Raw genomic sequence first — 19,626 nt, 5'->3', positions numbered from 1 at the left:
GTCAAAGAATATTGCTGCAATTTCCCCAGTTAAGGGTAGTATCATCTGTTAATGAGATTACTTTGTGATTGTTCCTAACTGACTTTCCTGAATGAAATCTTGCCCCTTCCAATGATCCATTTGCTACCCCCAGTGGCTCTCAACTGTTATGCTATAGCATAGGGTATAATTCAACCTGTTCATAAGAATGTCACCAGATTTTAATGAAGATGTGAATTTTAACTAGAGCTTTATGAATACACCGTTAAATAATTTGACAGGATACTGAGCAGGATAGGTCACAAAAAACTGCAGGGTGCAACTTGTTCCAAGTCGTAATATAATGTAGAATTTATACCAGAGAGCAATGTGGTGTGTACTAAACTATGTCAACAATTTGCCTTTGTGGAGCAGGAGAGCAAAGTCTATTCAACAGTGACACAAAGATGAAGGGCGGCCAATACCCAATTTACTCTGTGGGTGCTTTACTCCACACCATAAATCATTGTTATACTACTGCAATGTTACCACCAGTAATTGTTACCAAATTGTTTGCTTTGGTTTTCAGACTAATACTGCCTTCATGTGTGCCTCTGACATTTCTCATATACACCCATAGCCCCTCATTTGCAAGTCTGAAATCAAAATATTCTGACAACCAAACATTTCATCTTAATTCATTTACTTTAAAATCTGAACTAAACTTATTAGTCCTGTTTAAAGTGAAAATTTATACAATCTGATGAAGATAATTGCATGTATTTGATTGTGGGATATTGCTACTGACCCCTTTGGGGGTGTTATACAATATCCAGTGCACTTACCTTATTAGTTTTCTAGAAGTCCAACCTATTCTGAATTCTAAATTATATCTGGTTCCAAGGGTTTTGAATAAGAAATTATAGACATGCATTTAAAATATGTCTTTCAAAACAAATGTGGAGAATGGTTGACATTCAGTGAAGTTTTCCAAAAGACATATCTAACTCTACTTTTCTGCTCTGTAAAACTCCTAGTGTCTCTTCATTGCCCTCAGCTCCAAGCTCCTCAATCTAGCACACATGGTCCATGTAATTTCATTTCTGCAAATAATTTCATCCTTTGTGCCTGCCGCAGATTTACTGATGAGCTCAGGACTTGCCCAAGCACTTTTGTAACTTGTCAACTTTTCACATAATTCTTTCTCAGCTTAAACTATTTTTTCCCTTCTAGACAATTTCATAACTCCTATTAATTTTTGTGTACCAGCTTTTTTAACTTACCTCTTAGCACTTGGCTTGTTGTTGCTCTCAAGGGCTACATAGCATTCCTCTAAATGTAGCATTTATTTTATGTCATATATTCTGATTTCCTATTCACTTTATTGTACTTACATCCATTTTGTCATATTTTTAAGGACTGAAACTCTCTTGTTGACCTCATTGTATTCTCAGTTCTTACAAGCATGTATACACAATCATGCTTGCTTAATAAATGCACTCAAGAGTGAATAAAACATAGTACAATTGGCCCTTGAACAACACGAGGGTTCAGGAAATGATCCCCATGCAGTTGAAAATCTGTGTATAACTTTTGACTCTTGTTGACTGGAAGCCTTTTTAATAATATAAATAGTTGATTAATACCTGTTTTGAAAGTTACACTTACTGTATTCTCGTGTTGTTTTGTTTTGTTTTGTTTTGAGATGGAGTCTTGCTCTGTTGCCAGGCTGGAGTGCGTGATCTTGGCTCACTGCAACCTCCGCCTCCAGGGTTCAAGTGATTCTCTTGCCTCAGCCTCCCAAGTAGCTGGGACTACAGACATGTGCCATGATGCCCAGCTAATTTTTGCTTTTTTAAGTAGAGATGGGGTTTCACCATGTTGGCCAGGATGGTCTCCATCTCTTGACCCTGTGATCCCCCCACCTCGGCCTCCCAAAGTGCTGAGATTACAGGCGTGACCACAGTGCCTGGCCCTGTATTCGTATAAGATAAGCTAGAGAAAATAAAATTGTATTAGGAAAATTATAAGAAAGAAAACTTATATTTATAGTTCTGTATTGTGATTTAAAAATCAGGAATGTGGTTGATGGAGTTGATAAATCAATTAGAAAAAAACAATGTCCAACTTACCTTTTCTGTAGTCATCATTTAATCATTTCATGTTTTAATCAAATGGAAGTAAAAAAAATTTAATAGTTATTAGTTGACTAGCTTATCGCCAAGATTTTAGGGGAATATGGTGTAAAGAAAGAAAAGGAATGCAGAAATTAGGGAACATTTGGGTAGACTAAGGTGCTATCTGAGCATCATCCAGAAGTATTTCACAGGAAGACAGCCTCTTTTCTATGGACTTGTAGGGCATTGTGTGAGGAAATAGCCACACATTAGAAATGCAGATAATTTGGAAAGATACCTTTTAATTTGATATAATTTCAAACTTACGAATCGTAAGAATAGTAAAATAGTAAAAGGAACAACAGGATACTTTTTATCCTGATTTACCAAATGTTATACATATGCATACACAGACATACAGTTTTTGTTTTTTCCCTGAACCATTTCAGAGACCTGAACCACTTTGAATAAGCTAGAAACACCATGCTCCTTTAAGCATAAATAATTCGATGTGAAGTCCCTAAGACAAGGACATTCTCTTACAGAACCACACAGTTCAGTAAACACAATCAGGACATTTGGTATTGATTCAGTGCATTACTAATCCATAGTTTATATTTAAATGTTAAAAATTATCCTAATAATACTTTATAGCTATCTTTAGCAGGTCTAGGATCAAACTGAGGAAAATGCACAGTATTTAGTGGTCATATCTATTTTAGTCTCCTTTAATCTGGATCAGTTACTCAGCTTTTATTTCTTTTGGGGCCTTGGCATTTTGAAATGAAAAGCCATTTATTTTATAGCGTGGCCCTAATTTGGATTTGCCTGATGTTTTCTTGTAGTTAGAGTTATGTTATGCTATTTTAGCAGGGATGCTATGGAAGCAATGTTGTGTCCTTCTCAGTGCATAACAACCAGAGAAACATGGCATGGGTTTGTTCCAATATTGATAAGGCTTTATTTATTAGCTAAGTAACTACCCTATCCAGGAAATAGTTTTGTATACTTATTAAATTCCAGGAACTACTCAGACTCCTATCTGAAATATATTAATCATTTGCTCTAATGAAATTTTAGCAGTGATTACAAATAATTGGAAACAAGGCCAGACACAGAACTTTCTCTTAAGGAGTTTCACATACAAATACAATGAGACAAAGATGTAAAAGCAAATAATTTAAATACAGTGTAATAACTATTTTAAGACTATATTTATAAGCTTTCCTAATGAATTTTCTAAGACACTTTTTTCATTTTCTGCCCATGTCCAGCAGCATAATGCCAAACGGAAGCTGAATGACTTGATATCTGAAATTCTGGGTTTTACTCTCTATACTGTAACCTGTTAGCAATGAAAACTGAAACAAAATACATACACTCTCTATCTACTAAGTGAGAACAATCATAGGGTCCTTACTAGGTAAGTACTTACTGGTAGATTAAATTTAGAAATGTGAAATATATACAATATATAATGTGAAATATATATAATATATAAACATACATATAGTTTTATAAACATATATAAACATATGTTCAATATATAGTTAAACATATGCTTTATTAAGATCTATGTTTATATAAACATATATTTATATGTTTTAATATATAAACATGTTTAAATTTTCATATTTCATATTTCACATATATATTTCTTCATTTAATCTACTAGCAACTTGTATATTACCACTGGTAATCTACCATATATATGGTAACCTGTAGATTCACTCAGAGATCAGGTGATATGTATATAGATAAATATATTAACATATATAATGATATATATGTTATGTCAATATGTTATGTTGATATATAAAATAGAATAGAAAAAGCACAGGATTTACAGTCAGCAGTCAAACAAAATATAGATAATAATACTACACTATTGAAGGGCAATGATAAGAATCAAATATACAATTTGTGAAAATAGGTAAACTGATGCAGACACTCACACACACAAACCTTCTTATAATTTTGTTTATTTGTCATTATAAAAGCTTCAATTAGCTATATTATTTTTGTCCATCTCTACCTCCTTTGCTTTTGAGGAGAAACTGTCAATTTTCTTTATACATCCTTCAGTGACCTCTTTAGTGTATTTTACTGAATAACTTTGATGTTGTCTGTTGAATGTCTGAAATATCCTGAACTATGGTTGGTATCCTCATTGCATGCACTAAATCTCGTATTAACAAAATAATTCTGTAATGTTTTTAGAACTCAACTAATGGCATACTTTAATATTCTCATTAATTTATTGGACACAAAATGGTTATGGAGATATGGGGTCAGTAAAAGAGTGGAGGGCCTGGTTTCACCAGCTGTGGCCTTGGGGAAGTCATTTCCCTTCTCTAGACCTAAGCCTTTGTTTCTTTACATTATATTATGAGTTTTCTTAAAATAATGCTCAAATGTTTCCCTTTTCTAATTTTTTGCCTCTGCCTTACTGTATCCAAAAAAAAAGAAATCTTCAAAACATTTTTACAATATATCATGTTCACCTAGAAACTTAGAAATAAACAAAGAAAAGCAGGTAAACTAGCATACGACTGCTTTAGTAATTTTACAAATTCATAAGCAATAATAAAAACAAAAATGTTAAATTTTTCTAGCCTGTTTGGATTACTCATGTTTTCCCACTTACTACTTTTTGGTCTCTCCAATAATAGTTGGCCATGTGTCACTAGAAAGATCTGAAATGTTCATAAACGATTGTAAATGCCTCCGCTAAATGTGACCACATCCAGTTTAGCCTTAAGTAAGAACATTTTAACCTTGGCACATACTAAACACCATTTCCTGTTAGCTTCAAAGAGCACACTTAAAGTCAATTCCTTCAGATAGTTTCTTCAGCTTTCTTGGCTTCTGAAGAGAGTACAATTTATTGATGTCTTTGTTTATGACGAGACATCCAGTGCCTGTGTTATCAGACAACATTTTAGCTGCCTGGGTTTTTGGTAATCACATGATAATTTTGTTTGAGTAATTTCTCAATGGCATTAAAGCACAGTCTATCTGATCTATAGCCCTTATTATGACTAATTTCTCAAGGCCAGTAGTGCATGGTGAGTTTTATTGAACCACTGTTAATAGGAACACGAGACGATTTAGTAAAGTGGTCAATAGGATGAGAAGCCAAATAATCATATGTCCAGAGAACAGTGAAAGGATGAGATATGGTAGAAAAGCTGTTTATTCTAGGGTCCTCTCTTATCCAGGACTAATGGAATGAATGGCTTGAGATGAATTGGCCTTACTGAGTAGAAATCTGTATTTAACACTAGATAATACACTAGCAAATTAAACACACACTTGCACACACATGTGCATACAAGTAGACACAAAACAACATAAAACCAAAAATTATTGCCCTAATCAATCAGAAATATTAAACTTTGCAAACTAGAGTATGTGTAAGAACATAGACACAACTCTAATTCTATGATATAGTAAGTGGCAGTGTGTATTTAGAGGAAAAACATTTGACTTTTCAGTAGGAAAGAATTGTAACATAAACTATCGCTTTGCTAAGTTTTTTTTTTAATTTAACTTCTTTGAACCTCAATAATCTCACTTGTGAAATTGGCAAATAATACTCATTCTGCAAAATTATTGTAACAGTCAAATTAAAAGAGACATGAAAATTCCAAGTAAAATGCTTAAAACATGGACCTTCAGAAACAGTAGTTATTTGTTATGGAGAATGGTCTGAGAAAAGAAAAAGAAACAACAGTTATGATTCATTTGCTAAAGTCCATTCATAGGAAGAGTCACTGCATGGCTTAAATAATTTCTGACAGAATGACTACTTTAGTAAAATAAAGACCTTTTTTATTCCTCTTATGTCTATCCCTTTTTAAATTTCACAAATATCAGAGTCACGTCTGGCAAGTCAAAAAATATATGTATATATATCAGACAAAACACACACAATCCTCTTTACATCGTGTTAATAGCTCTGGTAAGTAATTAATTGCTCAGCAGTTTTAAACCAAAGAATAGAATAAGATCTAAAAACTGTGTTCTTTGTTGCACTCTTTCAGGAGTTATAGATCATTTTTAGCTAGTAAGAATTTTCTTTGTTTTCCTTTTTTCCACAAATAGTGGCTACCAGGTGAAGAAGTTTACAGGTAGTTGGCAGTTAGTTAATAACTAATAAGTTAGAAATCTTAAGTAAACAAAAATAGATGACTCCTCAAAGTTTCTATAGAAAGTAAATTACATATGTATAAATGAATTTCAAAATAAAATAAGTAAATTAGCAAATAACATAACTAAAAAAAGTCTAGTTATAATTTGAGAAGTCATCTTCCCTAATTCCAATCTAACTGCCATTTTCTTTCAGAGTGTGACAGAGATTTTGTAGGCAGAGGAACACACTAGTACTAAATTGATGCATTTCAATGCCTCCAGAAAAAAAGAAAAAAGTTGCCACTATTAATTCTCCACATAAAGCCACATTTCATTTGGCTATGTGCTATTGGCCATTTGATATGGCTCTAAGGAAAGATCAGGGAGAAATGTACCTCTTTGAAAATTTCAGCAAGATGAGAAGAAATCCAATAGGATTTCTCTCTGCTCACATTCCCTCTTCTGGAAAGAAAGAAAAAGTGGCCAAACACTTTCTGCCTTTGCATGATCTCTTGTTAAGACAAGCTAGCAAATCTAGCTGTAAATGTATTTCTGTTAGTGTGCCACCAACACCCCATTCCAAATGACAGATGAAGCCACTCCAGCCCTGTCACTGTGTTAGACTAAGAAAGATCCCCATCTCGGGATAAAGGGCTGGAAGCAGCATAGTTAATATCATTTCACATTTTCGGGTTGCCCAATTAATAAAAAAAAGAGCTTGTGATATCTTGGACAAATTTCTCGCTTGGGGTACCTTGAAATTTAGCCATAGTGTGATTTAAAAAAAAAAAAACTGAGGGCCATTTATCTTAAGAAAAAAGCTGTCACCAAATTTGGCAGATCCTGAGACGAGAAATCAGCCTAATAATTTATTATTAATTCAACTATTAAAATTAAAATAATAATACAATATCTAGACTGGGAAATTATTTCCCAATTAAGAAGGCAATGAGGGAACCTATTGAGATGAACACAGAGCTTTATACTAAAGAGGAAAGGTTGTTCTGCAGCTTGTTAGCTCTGTGACCAGGCACGTAAATGTCTTTATGCATGTCATCCTCATCTAGAATATGAGGATAGGAATGGCAATACCTATGTCATATTCTTTCTGTGATGGTTAAGTGAAGTCCATGTAAAATCACTGGATAAAGTCTGGAACACAGAGAAATCACAAACAATAAATATTAGCTCTCACTATTATTATTGCACAGACGTTGAAATAAAGTAACCTGGAATAAAACGTTGAAAACGTTAATGTTGCGTGAGAGTATTGGATGATATAGAAAATAGTTATACTATAATGTCAATATAGGAGAAACATGATGAAAACATGTGTATTCAGTATAACTTTCATTTTAGGGCTGAATATAAATGTAATAAAATATTATCAATGATTATTTCTGGGTATTGAAAATATTGGCAAATTTTGCCTTCTTTATGCTTTTTTAGATATTCCAAAATTTCTTCAGCTGTTTATAATTCTTTCTCAATTAGAAAACAAAGTAGACAGTGGGTGTTTGTATTTAAAAGCACTCATTCACGATCAGAGCAAGCAAGATTATAGTACAACTATAATATCCATTTCCTCTAGATTTCTCAGGCAAAGAAAGGAAAAGGGAATGCAGAGAAAGATGGAAAGAAAATGCTCATTCTTGTGTTTCTACTAAGGTGAAGACGTTCCAGAGCCCAGTGAAGAAAGAATAATCAGAATATTATTTGAAAGGTTTTTGTTCTTCTCTTAAAAATAAGGAATGCAAGCTTATTGGATAATAATGTAAATATATATTACTTACACATTACTATATGTTATTTATGTATCATATAAATATAATATCAAAAAAATATAAAATAAGTCATTCCCAGGAATGAGTATTTATTGTGAGCCTTTGGGTACTGAGTACTGTGAGTTATTGGCCCTTTTTCAAGGGCCATATAACTACATCTACATAATAATTGTTTTTATATATTTGTATGTTTTTTATTGATTCCTTGAATCACTCCTTTAGAATACATTTGTTGATAGTCTACTGAATTTGAGGCATTTTTCTAAAAGCTAAAGGTACATAAAGAATTAAAACATGATCCCTATTCTCAAAACACTCAGGCAAGCTATATGGTAATGATCGCTCCAGGCATTCAGTAGAAAAGGACACACTAGAGGAAAACATCATGGGAAGGGGGATATTTCAGGTATCTCTTTAATTATAATTTACCAAGGGAGGAAAACTTTCATCTTATTTAATTCTATCCAATCCAAGATGTTTAAAGAAACTTTAAAAAATGACAGTGATTTCAAGATATTAAAGGTGTTATATGTGCCATATGGAAGCATGGATTATAAGACTTGTATCAAATTCTTCTCCTACATAAGTGTGTGTTTGTTGGCAAGTCACTTTATGAGTAATACTCTATCTTTTTGTCTAGACTATGAACTTTAAAGCATAATATCCACAAGGGCAAGTTTATCCCCGAAGTGTGTTTGTATTATTTATGATGCATTTAGCACTAAATAACAAACAATCTAAATCAAACTAAAGCATCAAAGCAAATTTGGGGTTCACAGAATTGAAAAATGCAAAACCTCAGGCAGCGTTTGATCAGGGTTATGGTTCAATTTTTCATGAATTTTCTAATCTTTACTTTTTCATGCATGTTGGTTTCAACACACATTTCTCATAGTAGTGGCAGACTAACAACAGCAATTACTACTTCTAGCTATTTCCTTGTTTCCATACATGTCCAGAAAGAGAGAGGACAAAGAGAAAGAGAGAAAGAATGAAGAGAAGTTATGTTCTTTCCTGCAGTCGTCATGCAAAATAATTGGACTTTTTACTAACTGAGTCATTTCTGAACCAATTCCCGTAGATAAGTTAATGCCACGTGATGATTGGCCTAGGCTTTGATTAGCTGGACCTATCACTATGTCAACATAGAATTCCTGTGATTGGATTAAGTCCCTAGACCTGAAAGTGGGAACGCTATGAAAGAGGAAGGCAGCAGAGTGAGTCAGAGAGATGCTATGACACGGGTGTTAAGGGACAAAGACAGCATCTGCTTTGCTCTGCTTTCATATCACTTCTTTGAAAGTTACCAAATAATTTGAATTCATACCTATTTTCTTTCACTTAAAGTAGCTTTCAGAAAACAACACATAAATTTCATAAGTCCAGGAACTTCTGATGTTATCTCCATTTTTGATGAAATTGACACTGAAGTCAGAGGCAAAAAGTTGTGCACAGAGCCTGCTACTAATTGAATTTCACAGTGGCATGGGCCTTCTTGAAACATCAGGAGGCACTTTGAGGGATTGATAAGATTTTCAAAATGATACATTAATTCCACCAAGATGAGAAGCGGGAAAAACAGTCTAAGTGCTGACGTTACTATTTACTTTTATTTTAAGTAACATAGTGTAGAATTACTTCATATAGTACTTTGAAATATTCTGTGGATAAAATTTTTCACCAGTTTCTTTCAACTTAAAGACACAATTAAAGGCAGTAGGAACAAAAATGACTTGGTGCTGACTCTGTATGGTGTTTCCCCAACTTTTTCTGTCTTTTTAAACGCATTTCCTCCTTATGCTATTCTTTTGAATATAGGCCATAAACTATTTCATGTCTTACAGGAGAACAACATAGGTTCAGGACTGAGACAGCATTTTCTGGGTGTGACAGATTTGCTCACTGTGATAGGGAGTGCAGTAACCTTATCAATCACAAATTTATTTCGTGATTCTTTAGACTGAGTCTTGGTTTACCCTACTTCATGGGTTATAAAAATTGAATGAGATACTGTCCATGAATATATTTTTCAGTTCCTGACTCCGATCTTCCCTCTGTTCTTCCCTTGCTTCCTCGCCTCCTTCCCTTCCCATTCTTGCCTCCTGCATCTTCTTCTCATCTCTTAAATTAACATTTACATCTTTAAGCTGTAATGCAACTACAGAAACATATAAACTGCTTGCGATAGAACTAAACTATTGATGACCCAAAATTAACTATTGTTAAAGTACGTTTCAGCAGAATTTTGCCCCCTCACTATGAGCTTTGTTCACTGGCATTGCTGCTCTGATTATGCTACTTTAAATGGCAAAGAAGGCTTTCAAGATGGTATTACACTCACTCTTCAACTGACTTTAAAATAAGATTATCCTGGTTGTTAGAGTGGGCCCCTTGTAATCACAGGAGTCCTTGGAAGTAGAAAAGGAAAGCAGGGAAGCCTGTTAGAGGGGTGTAGCTTGAAAAGAACTTGACCTGCTATCGGCTGTTACTGGCTTTAAAGATTTAAAAGACGGCTGAAAACTAGGAATGGAAGCGATCTTTAGGAACTGAGAACGATCCTCATCTGACAGGTATTTCAGTTATACAATCACAAGGAACTAAATTCTGCCAATACCTGAATAAGCAAGAAAAACAATTCTCTCCTAGAGCTTCCGGAAGGGAATGTAGCCCTGCTGAGACCTTGGTTTTAGCCTGGTGAGACACATGTCTGTCTTCTCACCTACAGAATATAATGCCTGTTGTGTTGTGCTATGAAGTTTATATGATGGCAGCAGCAGAAAATGAAGCTACTAACCTACTCACCAAAATGATTGGATACTCAACACAGACTCAAAAAATGGAGGTGAGAGGTGAGGTAGAAGAGAAGATACCTGTTTATTAAATGCATTGGATGGGAAAAGAAGTCTTGACCCATAGCCTCAGTGTCCCCTGGACCACAGCAGTGTTAGTTCATTTGCGTTGCTATTCGGGAATACCTGAGACTGGGTAATTTGTAAAGCAAAGTGGCTTATTTGGCTCATGGTTCTGCAAGATATACATGAAGTATAGTGCCAGCACCTGCTTCTGATGAAGGCCTCAGGAAGCTTACAGTCATAGCGGAAGGTGAAAGGGAGCCAGCATGTCACATGGCAAGAGAGGGAGCAAGAGAGATGCCAGACTCTTTTAAACAACCAGCTCTCTATGAACTCACAGAGTAAGAGCTCACTCATTACCATGGGGAAGTCAAGTCAAGCCATTCACGAGGGCTCCACTCCCATGAGCCAAACACCTCCCACCAGGCCCCATCTCCAACATTGGAGGTCACGTTTCAACGTGAGATTTGAAGGAGACAAAACATCCAAACCATATCAACAGCTAATCTGTATCAGGGTACTGTACTGTTTAAGGGTACAGATTCTGTTGAAAGCTATGGGGAACATTTGGGTCTCAAAGTATAAACTGAGTAATCAAGGTACATACTGCTCAGCCTGCAGGAGGGCTCTCTCCTCTAGTAATGTTCTCTCCTCGTCCACCACTCTCCTAGGCAGAACTAGAAACTGCTCAGAAAGACTGTCTAGGCCAAACTTAAGAGAAGCAGCAGCTGACTGCTCACTGGTGTGTTTTTTTCTTAAGACCTATGAGCACTACTCCAATTATTATCAACTATACAAACTTAGTTTGCCTAAAAGAAAATATTAATTATTGCTACAAATTTAAAGGGAAAAAAAGCTTATGGTGAAGAGAGCAGTAACCATTCATAGATAGGCTGACACTTGCTAACTTTTCTTCGTCTTCTAAAGTCTTATAGTCAAAGAACTAATAAAATAAAATAAAATAAAATAAAATGAACAACTCCTGTCTTTCCAGAGAAATCTGTCAACTCAGATCAATCCAACAAATGTTTATTGGATACCTAGTACTAAAATAGTTTAAAAAATATTATGATAATAACCATCACTTACTGACTACCATGTACTTTTAATAGGTTTATATTTAAAATTTCACAATGATCTCGTGTAACAGACACAATTATTAGTCCTATTTGGATGGAAAGGCAAGACATTGCAATAATATGTTAAACATGCTGAGAGATCCAGAATGAGTAAGACTCTCCTTCTACCCTCAGAAAAACTATAATCCCAGAGAGAGAATCAGCCAATAATATAGTACTGTAATAATATATACTGAAGCCAGAATTGGGGTTATTTAGTTTTTATAAGTGGATAGAGGTGATGCTTGCATAGAGGGGCAGGAATGGCTTTATGGATTGAGTGTCATCTGCAAAATTTCTGGAAGAATATTGCTATTGGCTCTATTTATTGAGCAATTAACAAGCACCAGGCTCTGCATATCTCTTGTCTGTAATCATTATAATTGTACTCATAAGAAGGGTATTATTATTCCTATTTTATAGATGAAGGAATCTATTCAGATAATTCACACTTGAGCATGACTCAGAATTATATTGAATGCTTACTAAAACACAGATTTCTGGTATCTACTTCCAGAGATTTTTATTTAGTAGGTCTGAAGTGGGGCTGCAGATTTTGCATTTCCACTGTGTTCCCTGGTAATTCTGATGTTACTAGTCTCAGACCACAACTTCGGAAGCACTGGTTTAAGTTATTCGACCCAAGTTTTACACGGTTAGTATGCAGCAGGATTAGGACTTGAGACTTGAATGAAGGTCGTGCAGGGCTGTCTGCCTGATTCAAAAGCCTGCATATATTCTTGCCGTTGAAGTTCTACAGCGTGTAAGTTTATTTGGTGAATGAATGCATTACGTCAGTTCACTTGTCTAGTACTCATCTTCTCCCACTCTTTCTCCCCCACAGTGATGCAACCTGTTTTTTTCTGTAGCTTAGGAAAATCATTTGCTTGCTTTGTAGTTACACATTTTCTAGAACAGATCAGGAGAGACACTCAGAATAACTCAGTATATCAAAAAGTGACATCTAAAAAAAGACCTCAAGTGAAAATTAAAGATTACCATTCAAACTATAAATTCATCTTTGATAGCATCTGTATTTCAATAACAAACACCCATTTTAATCCTGCTGTGTACTCTACATTTGTACATTGATTTATTAAGGTTTACAAATTTATTAAGGTGAACAAATTATTAGTTGACATTTGCACTAATTTCCTTGGTCCTCACTACAACACTGTGCACATTTTCAGACAATTTTTGCATCACTTTTCATACAGGAAGCACAACATCAAAAAGTGAAGTGGCTTCCTCAAGGTCCATTGGCTGATAATTTCAAGACTTGTTGGTTTTTTTTTTTGAGACAGAGTCTCGCTTTGTCACCCGGGCTGGAATGCAGTGGCACGGTTTCAGCTTACTACAACACCCACCTCCCAGGTTCAAGTGATTCTCCTGCCTCAGCCTCCGGAGTAGCTGGTATTACAGGAACCTGCCACCTCACCTGACTGATTTTTGTATTTTTTGTAGAGGCGGGATTTCACCATGTTGGCCAGGCTGGTCACGAACTCCTGACCTCAGGTGATCTGTCTGCCTCAGCCTCCCAAAGTGTTGGGATGCCAGGCATGAGCACCCATGCCTGGCCGACTTGTTGATCTTTTGAATTTCCTTGCAGTACCTATTCTCTCTGGTGAACAAAGCATTCAAATGCCTCTTTAAGAATGATTTAAAGCAATAAGGCTTTCCGATAGCAGATTGTTTTTTATTCAAAATATGATTATCCCTCATTGCTGAAACAATTCTCTAATAAGGAATCAAAAACTGGAGTTTTCTAGAGGAAGCAGAGGAAGTCAAATGTTCAGTTTTAATCTGCTCGCTGACATTAATACAGAGGGCTATGTATAGGAAAGGCAAAAGAAAATTCAGTACTAATTCCATTTTTTCAGTATACATATACCTCTAATAACTTCATGTATATGACTAGAGATTTACATTCTGGGTCTTTTGCCCAGAATGATGATTACCCTTTTATGGAATAATCTAGAACACAAGTATCCTGAAAAACTATCCTTTTCATTTGCATTGAGTGGGGAAACTCAATTCTACCTCTTGCAAGCCTTTAGCACGAAGAGGAGCACAGTTGGTAAAGTGGTACTCCTTCCTTTGTATGGTAATTGAAGAAATTTCTGATATTGAGCCTTCCTAGACTTAACTGCATTACCCTAGGGCACTTAAAGAAAGAAGTCCCTAATGCAGCAGGAGATCCTAAAAGTAGAACAAAAATTTCATAGTCTTTTATATCAAGAGGGACCTCTGTTTTGTGCCCGAGGTCCATTCAAATCTAAATCCACTCAGCCCCCTATTTTACACTTATAAAAACCAAGCTTTTGAACATATTTTACTTCTCCTATTTGCCTCTGAGGAACTATCACAAAAATGAACCACATGTTTAACATGGCAAATTATGTTACTTATATAATAGGATTCTTGAAAACCTGCAGCACTGGGTATTGAAAGAAACCACAGAGGGGGAAAATTGTGGTGGAACTTATTACCTAAGGTTTTTTAAGCCTGAGCTTTGGGGAAGCAACAACAGTGATGTATCTAGTCCTCCGTACTTTGCAGCAAAGGTAAGTTAACTCAGTGTAGGAAAAGGGGTCAAGCTATTTCTGTAGCAAACAGACAAAGTTGAAAGCAACAAAGGCTTGCAAGTGGTGGTCCCAAGCACTAACCAAAGAGCAAGCCCCTTGTGTACACTGTGGAGAGGTCTGAGGTCGCACGTTGGTTCTTTTAGCAACCTCTTGCATGGAGGAAAGAGCATGGTCACAGACTTCATCTTCAAATGCAGGGCTGATGACGCACATTGCCAAGGTCCTGCTCCTCACACCTGAACAGATGACAGGATTTACATTTCTCTGTTCACCAAGTTGTTGATCTCCTATGAGTAGCACAGTCAGAGGCATCTTTTTTGTTCTATATTGGGAAAAATACATCACTATATACGAGCTTAGAGAATCCTATAGATAAAAGTGCATCCCAAAGCTAAATTTCAAAACTTATTTTGTGTCTGGAATCAAGGTGTTTAAGTAACAGGAATACACGCTTGTACAAAAATTCATTTTACTAATGTTCATTGAGACTCTAATGACAACAGTTTCACATCTTAATAGCTGCAGTGGCACAGCATAGAACCTTAGTATTTCATTTTTTTATCTCAATTAGCCTTCCGCAAAGATGCTGAATATTCAGCATAATTATTTTAGGGCCCCCAAAAATTGTCTTCAGTTTTAACAGTAATGGCACCCTATGGTTAATTACTTAGGGTGATAACACCTGAAAGAGTTTGGTGGGGTTTTTTTTCCCACTTACTGTACACTTTTGAAACCAAAGTTAATAAAGCAAATTGTGTGTAATATAGTTAAAGGAAAGTGTCAGAAGTTTAGAATACAAATTTGCATAGTTTTTGTTTAAAAATGTGATTATCCAAATGAAGTAATGGTTTATTTTTGCTTTATTCTTTCTTTTTTTTTAAAAAAAATTTATTTATTATTATTATACTGTAAGTTTAGGGTACATGTGCATAACGTGCAGGTTTGTTACATGTTTATTCTTTCTTTAAACATGTATTGCATATCACCTAAAGTGGGTCCTGTCAAGGAGACAAAACTGTAAACCCTGACATAAAGCAGTTGCCCATCTAGTTGGAAATAACCAGCACAACAAACTTTTAGGTACAGAGACTCTGACCAGAAAAATGCCTGGCCAATTATAAGATCTTAATAAGCAGGCGTTGAATGAATGAATATTTAATAAAAATAATTTAGATAAATAATAAATAAAGAAAACATTGGCAAATGGTTTCTCCAATAAATATTACACAATTGTGTCATAGGTGTTAGAGAGAGAAACATGAATTCAAAAAGTTTGAGAAGGCCTATTTAAGCCTGTTTGCTTATCCGTAAAATGTCTATTTGTATCAGCTTGATGAGAGGATAAAATGAATTAATTGAGATAATCTGTGAAATTACTTTGTAAACCACAAATTTATCCTCAATAATAGAACATTATTTCATAAGGAAAAAGTGGAACTCAGCCTCAAATAACGAGCATGATTTGGCTGGCCAGGAATGCAGTAAACACACATTTCTATGGCTGAAGAAAAGAGCAACGCATGTCTAGGAGACCACAGATGACCAGTATACTTGGCTACGTTTATATGTTGAGTTCAGAAATGAAATTTGAAAAGCAAACTGTTGTTAGAAGGATAAAAATTTAGCATTTAGTCTTATAGCGACTCAGTGAAGATTTTCACATTGGCAAACAGCTTGATAAACCTGATGTTTTAACAGTAAAATCTGAATAGGCAGAATTGCAATAGGGTGGCAAATAGGAAGAATTGCAAATAAAGAGAGGTTAAAGTCCGGAAATCCACCAGCAGACTGTTATCTCGGTTCAAATGATATTTACTTGAACTCAGTAAAACAAGACATGAACCTTGAGTAGGTAAGCCCTTATGGTGATCAATACATCCATTGCATAACATATAATAGGCAGAAGGCATAATAAATTTATTGCAATTGGCATTTCTTCACATTTAAGGAATTAGCCCTTTTTGTGGGGTATGTAACCACATAATTATCAAGACTCTATTCCATTTATTTTCAGATAGTAACTCCTTACAGCTTTTACTCTCTTCCCAATAAAACTTGTCTAAATGATCATATTTCACCACTTTTAAAAAGTCTGATTGTTATGAATTACTTTAAAGTGGGTGTTTAATATTGATTGGTGGTACATCTCAGATAATTTCAAGGACAAATGGCAAGCAAAAGGCCTCACTGGGTTGTCTCTGAAAATATTTTACAGAGATATTCTACAAAAGTTGTCAATAACATGTAAGATATACAAAGTAAAATAAATATACACTGTTTCTTAGTAGGTACATTTCACTAGGTGGTAGATGAAATGTCTGTAATTAACAATAGGAAACAATTTGTTCTAACATCCTAAAACTTTTCATTCTATTTTTTATTCAGGAAGATAAATCACATGCAAATTCTGTTATTAACACTTTCTGTGTAAGAAAAAAGTCTTTGAAATGTGATTTCTATCAGATCTTCGTCATATTTTCTTCTGAAGGCCTATAGGAATAATATAGAATTATATATAAAGAAATATTTTATCAGTGCCTGACTAAATTTGATCACTGAAAAGCATATAATTTTAAATACTTTTTGGCATATTTAGAATTATATTTTATAGGCCTTCCAGAAAGGTAGAGAAGGTGCAGGTGCAAAAGAAATTAACTTCCAAAAGTGAATCCATGAACCAGAGACGGAAAACACAGTTGAAAACCTATGCATTAGAATAATAGACTGGAGAAGCTGCTGGATAATACTGCAAATTTATGCTACAGATCATCTCTAATATGGATATGGATGACTTTTCTCAATACTGATTATACTATGGGAAAGGCATTAATACATAAAAGCTATGAGGAGCGGAGGAGCAGTAGGTTTCAAACTTAGACATCTGCTGGAAGTCTCATTTTGCTGAAAGTAGAGAACAGATAGTATTCATCAATTGCCTTCTGACATTTTTCTGTCAAAAGTTTTACGCAGCAAAGGAGGAAAACTTGTATTTAATTATTTCTAAAGGATAGACTTTGTTGATGATTAAAACTGTTTGAAAGGATAAAAGTAATTGGCGACAACTTTTTAGAATTTGATGAGCCAGAGAAGGAACATACTGTGTGGGTGTAATCAGCTGCTTACAAGTAGAAGAAAGTGCTGCTTAGTATACAATGAATTCTCTACTTGATTAGTGAACACTCTTTGAGAGATTGTATTTTATCTGGAAAATGGGAATAATGAGTTATTACTTTATAATCTCTGCACCTCATTGAGCTGAGCCCCTATACATTGAAGTGCCTTTAGTGAAAATTTCTAGACTTCCTTTAGTGCCTAGGACCAATCAACAGTGCCACCCTTGAAGAGTGCCCTAAGCCCAGACCCAATATCCTGTGGGTCTTGGTCACTTGAAGTGCTATTGACAAAATTACCCTCTGGTAGCTGGGATCAGCCAGAGATGGCAATGGTGGGCTGCTCTGGACTCATTATAGCCCCACCCCTTTCCTCTCTTCTGTCACACCACCCCCCACAGATGTGGTTGATCACATGCACCTCAAAGCTCCAAGACACATGCCTATGGTCATCTTTGAACCCTGTACTTTGGTTCCCAGAAGGCAGTCTTGCAAGCAAATCACTTCCACTGACCAGCACAGTATTTCTTTCATGGCATCATTTAAAAGTGGGCTGTCAAATTGCAGCATGCACATTGATTTGGGTTACACAAATCGTGTATGTACATATATATACATGCAAGGTTCCACACAAAATACCCATAACCCTGCAAATCCTATTGGTCTTATTATTACTATTCAGAAATACAATTTTAAAGTCATACAATTTTAAAATCATCTAGAATCTTGGTTTTATAATCTTTTGTTTTAACAGTCATCTATAAAATTTAAAACTCAGCAACTGACATCAGACAGCAAACTATACTTCTTTAGGAAAAGATATTTGGAAATTGATAATTTACTGCTATAAAAGTAATAAATATGATTTCTCAGAAAAGTTACATTCCTTTAAATTAAATTTATCTTTGCTTCATGGAAAACTCAATATTTAACCTTTTTTCCTTTTCAATTCACCCTGAACTTCCAAAATCTGTCACAGCCTGGCATACCTGCTCTTAAGAAAAATGTCCAGAACTATACAGAAAGTACAATAATACTTCAGTCTGCATAGGGGATCATCGCAGGACCTCCCACAAATGCCAAAATCTGTGAATGCTCAAGCCTTTGATATAAAATAGTGTCATATCTGCATATAACCTATACACATATTGCCTTATACTTTAAATCATCTGTAGATTACTTAAAATAACTTATACAATGTAAATGCTGTGTACATAGTTGTTATACTCTATTATTTAGGGAATAATGACAAGAAAAAAGTCTGTCTGTGTTCAATACAGACGCATTTTTTAAAACAAATATTTCTGATTTGCAGTTGTTTGAATCCACAGATGATGAACCCACAGATAGGGAGGGCTAACTGTCCATACTCAGAGAAGAGGGAAGCACAGAGCTGGTGTCTATATAGAAGCACTACCCATATATCTTAGTCCTTGAAAATGCCAGGAATTCTACCTGTTCCTTTTTGTACCAAGCAACCACCAAGTATAGTCCACCCTTGTTTTGTTTCTTTTCTCCTCACTATCCTCTTCCAACCACAAGCGCAACCACAGTTTTAGAGGTCACAGCAATAGAAAATAGCCCTGTAAAAATGTAAGAATCTGAGAGCTGCAGGTGTACACTATTTTGGGGCTATTGTAAATTGGGACTGGAGTCAAAGGATAAGGCATGATTTAAGTAAAGAAGATATTTTTCTCTACTGAACACTGTATTGAGAAATTGATTATATTTTGAAAAGGAAAGAATGACTAGAAATGAACCTACTAAATTATGATTGCTATTAATTTAGTAATAATAAAACAGGAAGAAGACTTTGTTCATGGAAATTTCTGAAAGACATAGAAATCAAAACTACATTGTTACTAAATCTCAGATCTCTCAATACTTTATCTTATTAATATGATGATGGTTATAGGTTACTTAAAAACAAGTGTCATTTTTCTGTTTCTTCATTAGAGTTCCAGTTTC

This window comes from Theropithecus gelada, chromosome 15 (genome assembly GCF_003255815.1).
Source record: "Theropithecus gelada isolate Dixy chromosome 15, Tgel_1.0, whole genome shotgun sequence".
In the NCBI taxonomy this organism is placed as follows: domain Eukaryota; kingdom Metazoa; phylum Chordata; class Mammalia; order Primates; family Cercopithecidae; genus Theropithecus; species Theropithecus gelada.
Note: the sequence above shows the minus strand (reverse complement) of the source record.